Source organism: Nuphar pumila, chromosome 6 (assembly GCF_984573655.1).
Source record: "Nuphar pumila chromosome 6, dmNupPumi1.hap1.1, whole genome shotgun sequence".
NCBI lineage: Eukaryota > Viridiplantae > Streptophyta > Magnoliopsida > Nymphaeales > Nymphaeaceae > Nuphar > Nuphar pumila.
In genome coordinates this window covers 13,705,702-13,711,701 of record NC_143254.1, presented here as the reverse complement: position 1 = coordinate 13,711,701, position 6,000 = coordinate 13,705,702, and positions in this window count along the sequence as shown.

Genomic DNA, 6,000 nt, shown 5'->3' with positions numbered 1-6,000 from the left:
ACTCAATATAAATGATATTAAAACTTTTCAAACGGCCAAATATCTCAAAACCGAAAAATCAAAACGGATATTTGTGCCTCATATGCACCTCGCACCGCTGCGAGCGTGCAAAGTGCAAAGTGCCACATTGCGCCTCAAGCACCCTTGCGCACACACGCGCGTGCACGCGAACGGCGCGTCCGTTGCTGCACGATGAGCAACAAAGTCCGCAAGCCACCCATGGACACAAGGCTTACTTAAGTAAAGAATAGAGAACAAAGTCTGTATTTAAACCACTAGAAAAACTGATTTCTCTTAGATATGGGACTAAACTTTTTAAAACACTTTTGGTGGAAAGAAATCATCAATTTTAAAACTTTCCTAACAATATACAAAGTCACTTTTTTCAGGGCATAAATTTTTTTTTCAAAGTCAAGCTGGGTTAGGCAGACCGTTCATTTAATTAGGGGTGTCAACGGGTCGGATTTGGTTCTGACCCAGGTAGAACCAGACTTGTACTCGGTTTTCGGATATGGTATCGAGTCCAGACCCGGGTTTAATTAGGTCCACTATAAAAAAAAATCATACTCGGACACGATAAGAACTACATGAACCAGACCCGGACCATACCTGGTAAAACCATATTTTTTTATCATTTTTACATTGAAAATTGAGGGTCTTAAACAGAACTCAGATTGGGTCTGGGTCTGGTATAATATTTCACAAATTATACCCAGGTCCATGTATTAATCGGACCTTTGGGTCCAGACCCGGGTCTTAATCGGGTCTTATTATTTATCACCATACTCGGACCCTATAAGGTTTGGTTCTGGTCTGGTCCGGGTAAACCAGACCCGTTGACACCCCTACATTTAACCAATACTAGTTGTGATTTGTACACCAAAAATTCACCCTTCTGTCAATGGGTGCGCGTCTGGGGTGATCCTCTTGGTCATTTTATGTATCTACAATGTTGATTGGCGAACATCTCAAGTATCATAACAGTCCAAAATAGCAGGGGGCCTGCCAAAATGTTTGGCCAGCAACAGTATTGACTGCTGAAGTACTAGGAAACTTGCACATCAAAACATAACCTTCCTGCCTGCCTCCTTTAGAATAGCCCTTGGATGTTACCTGGACTCAGTGTATCAGATGGTGTATGCATGGGTCAAGGTTCAATGGTGATGTCACATTTGAATATCTAAGATGGACGATAGCTCTTTGTCTTTTCAGTTAGATGGTAAGGTCATAATAGAAGATTTACATGGATGCCTAGGTCTGTTTAATTTCTTTCATGGTTAGGTCCATGTAAATTATATTAATTAGTTCCTTGTTTCAACTAATTTGGGGAGTGATATGCTTTGGCAATATTGTTTCCTTGAAGCTAAACACCAAGTATAGCAATATTTTTCATTTTTCTTACATGAAATTTTTTAGGGTTGGGTCTCTCTCTCTCTCTCTCTCTCTCTCTCTCTCTCTCTCTCTCTCTCTCTCTCTACTGCGTGTGTGTGTGTGTTTCTTCTTTAGAAAGCATGTCTGATCCTTGTCCCGTGCAGTGGTCCTTGCTGAAAGAGTGGTAAGGGGGTTAGTTCTTATGCTGTCTCTGCAAGGCCACATCAACCACACTGTTTTCATAGGACACATTATCTCTCGGCTCACTTTTTAGTTCATACAGTAATATGACTATTTCATGAACTCTAACGTTTATATTATTTAATTTCACGAACTTGGTCACCTTTCATGTGGCACCCAGGTATAAGCTTATTTTTTTGAGTAATTTTTCTTGTTCTAGCTTTGATAAACGGTTTGCAAGCATACGAACCATTGAGCCCTCTGTTGTAATTGAATCTCGCCACTTTTTCTTAAATTTATAATGAGCTCAATTTCCCATCACCTTTTTTTTTTTTGTTGGTACCACACATCTCATTTTAGAATAGTGAAAATAAGTATTACAAACATATATTAATTGCATGGTACTAAGCTAAATTGCTACAGTTAATGAATACATTTTCTAATTCAAATGGAAATGCAGTACAATTTGTGAACTTGGTTAGTCTTTCAGTTGATGATTTAAAAACTGTTGTGGGTGTCTTGAATTTTGGAACAACAAAAATATTTTGATGATCATACAGTGGGGAATTTCAATGAGGTTTGTGGTGGTAGCTGAGAAATCAAGTCGTTAGGCCTGAGACTGGAATCAGTTAAGGTTTATGCTATCACATACATCTATAGTTCTCCTTAGAGTTGGGCCTGAGTGTACAGTTAATGGTTTTGAGAGCTTTGTATCTGGTCTTTGTATTTTTTGCTCTTCCTTTAACCACATAAATCTTGTGTCTTCTCTTGCTTTTTTCTTCTCTCTATTTTGTGGTGTACTTGGGCTTTTGTTGTAGTTTGCATGACAGAACCCCCTATCAACACAAGCAAATACAGAAACAGGATTGGGGTCTTTTCATGCCAATGGGGGGCTCAGCTTGTTTGGTAGGAGCTGTTAGTGCACGTCACCATGTGTTGGGACGTTGCAAGTTCAAAACCCAATGGTATGTTGTGTAACTGGTGGGGGAGTCTGCCTAACTCCAGCTTGCCTTACACACAAAAAAAAAGATTGGGGTATTTTCTTGTATTTACGATTTCCCATTTATTACAAAAAGATAATTCAACTTTTGCCAAAACAAACCAAAATTCTTAGTGGGCTGAGAAAAACCCATGTTGATTGTGTAACAGAAAGTCTTGAGTGGCACACCTAGATCACTACACTTGTGGGAGTAGAGGGTCTTGACAGAGAATGTTGAGGCACTAGCACCAAGAAACTGCTAATAATGCACCCACTTATAGGGGTGGCAATCGGGTCCGGTTGGCGGGTTGGCGTGTCAGCATACCTCAACCCGAACCCGACCCGTTTATTAAACGGGTCGGCTGTGTCAAACACGAACCTGACCCGTTTAATAAACGGGTAACCCGACACGACCCGCCAACCCATTTAATAAATGGGTTGGGTCGGGTAAACGGGTTTTCAGGTTTGCGGGTCGGGTTGGCGGGTTGGCAGGTAGGCAGGTTGGCGGGTCGGGTTGATGGGTTGGCAGACGAGTTGGCGGGTCGACCCACCCGCCTAACCCGTTTATTAAACGGGTCAGGCGGGTTGGTGGGTTGGCATACCCCTAACACGAACCCGACCCGTTTAATAAACGGGTTAGGCGGGTCAACCCGTTTATTAAACGGGTTCATTTTTTTCAAACCCGAACCCGCCTAAGAGGCGGGTTGGCGGGTCGGGTCAGGTTTTGCCACCCCTACCCACTTAAGCCATCATGTATTGTGTGATCTGTGGAACCCTAATTCAAGTGGTGGGGTGGGCTCGGAAGAGATTGACTCCCTGTCGTATGACCCACCTCCAAGCAATTAAAAGCCGTTGGCTCCCCCTGGCTCAATAGAAAGCCTTCTGCTTTGGACTCAAGGCAAAGGGCATGCACCTCGGATATCAAACTCTTGATCAATGTTGTCTGTATCGTCGGCCAAAAAATCGATACCCATCACCCATGAATCGTTTATTTTAATAAATGTAAAAAATATCAAAAATTATTTTTATTACTTTTTAATATTATTTTAATGGTTTTGACATGTGTCGCGTTCCGATTGGCATGTAATGTTTTTTATTTTTTATTTTTTTGGCTGATACAGAACAATCCACTTGAGTATCAGTATAGAACGTACAGCTGAATAGTTGGCCAAACGATTCAGGGCCGATACCAATACTAACAATATTAATTGCTGTTGATGTCGTTCAACTTGAACACCTTCAGCTGATTAGGGGTGTCAACTGGCTTGGTTTACCCCCCAAACCAAAACCCTATAGGGTCCAAGATATGGTATAAATAAGAAGGACCCAATTAACACCTGGGTCCGGTCCCCAAAGGTACGATTAATACATATACCTGGGTATAGTTTGTAAAATTTTACCAGACCTGAACCTGACCCGAGTTCCAATTAAGATCCACAATTTTCAATATAAAAATGATAAAAATATAGTTTTACAGGGTATGATCCGGGTTTGGTTCATGTAATTCTTATTGGGACCGGGTATGGTTTTTCTTATAATGAACTCAATTAGACCTGGGTTCAGACCCAATCCCATAAGTGAAAATATGGTCAAATTCCGGTTCTACCTGGGTCCGAACTAAACCTGAACCGTTGACACCCCCTACAGCCGAACCATCTAGTCAACTCACAACCGTAACAAAAGAAACCCTGAGATCTTCTTTAGGCTACATAATTGGAGGGGTTTGTGTGCCACAGAAAAAGCACCCTTTCCGTGGTGTGAAAAGATCAGGTGCAATATGATTGCACAAATATTTGTGCATTAAGCACCTGATCACCCTCCATCTTGGGGAGGGTGATCAGGTGCTTAATGCACAAAATTTGTGCAATACGATCATATTGCACCCGATCCGGACTCTTCCGCCGTAAAGGGGTGCTTTTTCTGTGGGGGCCCACACAAAATGAAGTTTGATGTACACAGACATGGGAGTTACATTCTGCGTGGAAAACCCCTCACCGGACAAAGGTTTCCACGCTCCACCCCTTTTTACAACGGAAACAAAGTCCCATGGGGGTCGGACTTTGTTTCTGCTCAAACACTCTCCATGCAGTTTTATGCACGGTGAGTGTTACCATGACACACAAGCACACCCTAAGAGTGTGTTTGATACCCTCGGATCTGAAATCGGAGGAATCACCTCATGAGACCAAAGATCCGAGGGTTTCAGGTCCAACCCTTCCCCATCGGATCTTAAATCCGGATTTCAGATCACAGCGAGCATCGAATCTGAAATCCAGTGTTTGCAGAATCCGGGATCTTAGTGCCACACCAGCACCACATCAACATAACTGTGCCTCCTCAGATCCAAGGATCTGAAGTCTGTGGTATTCAAACGCACCCTAAATGTTTCTTCAAAAGTTAGCTTTTGTGCCAAAAGCACAAAGTTGTCAGCAGTTCACATCCTGATCCAGGCCGGACCAGGTAAGCCCAGAAGACATGGTCTTGTCAAACTTGATAGGTATCTCACTTCGGTTCCAGTGGGATCCAAAGTCCAGTCCAAAACAAGGACATGGGTTGCAGTAGTTGTCCTTCCAAAGTGTAATCCGTTCACGTCTATGCCCTTCAAGAACTAGAACTGGTGCCCACCATTAGAAGGTCAAGTTGGTATAAAGCCTGCTGCCTGCCCACTGGACTCTCATCCATGATCACATTATGGCCATTTAAACACTAATTTTGCCAAAAAAATCCAGTCATTCAAGTGTTTAGATTCCCTAGGTTTTAAGGAAAATTTAACAAAATAAAAAATCTCATATCCAGAAACCAAGAATAGAACACTCCAAGAAACTTGACTAAAACAGCACTAAAGCAGAACTTGAAAAGGATAAAAGAGCAAAAAAAGAACTTCCTTGCAGGACAGTTTATTGGAAAGGAAGAATATTTGAACACTTTTAGGAGTGAGTGGTGGGATACCACATTATCAACATTCCAAAATTGAGAACTCGAGGTTGCTTTCTCCGCTTAAAAGAAAAAAAAGGAAAAGAAAATCTCTCTCTCTCTCTCTCTCTCTCTCTCTCTCTCTCTCTCTGTCTGTCTGTCTTGTGTGTGTGTGTGTCTACCGGGTTTGGGCAGACATGTACTGTTCAAGCCCAAATATGCATTTGGTAGATACATGATGAAATTAAGAATCTTGTGGTGTATGTTTGAAAATGGTAGCTGGGATGGGAGTTTATGCGTTTAGGAGAACAAGTGAGACTGTCTCTCCTTTATATTTGTCCGGCTCGACCCCAAGTGGTAAAGAAGCCCACCAAGGTAGAACCAAAATAAAATATCAAAAGAGCTCAGCCTGACCATATTTACCAGCTGGGCGGGCTTAAAGGACCAGGCCTGACACACAGAGATCTGGCTTGATTACAATCGGGCCCAACGCTGACTTGTAAACAGGAGCACGGCCCTACCAGGCAGGCTTAAAGGGCCTGGCCGACACACCTAGA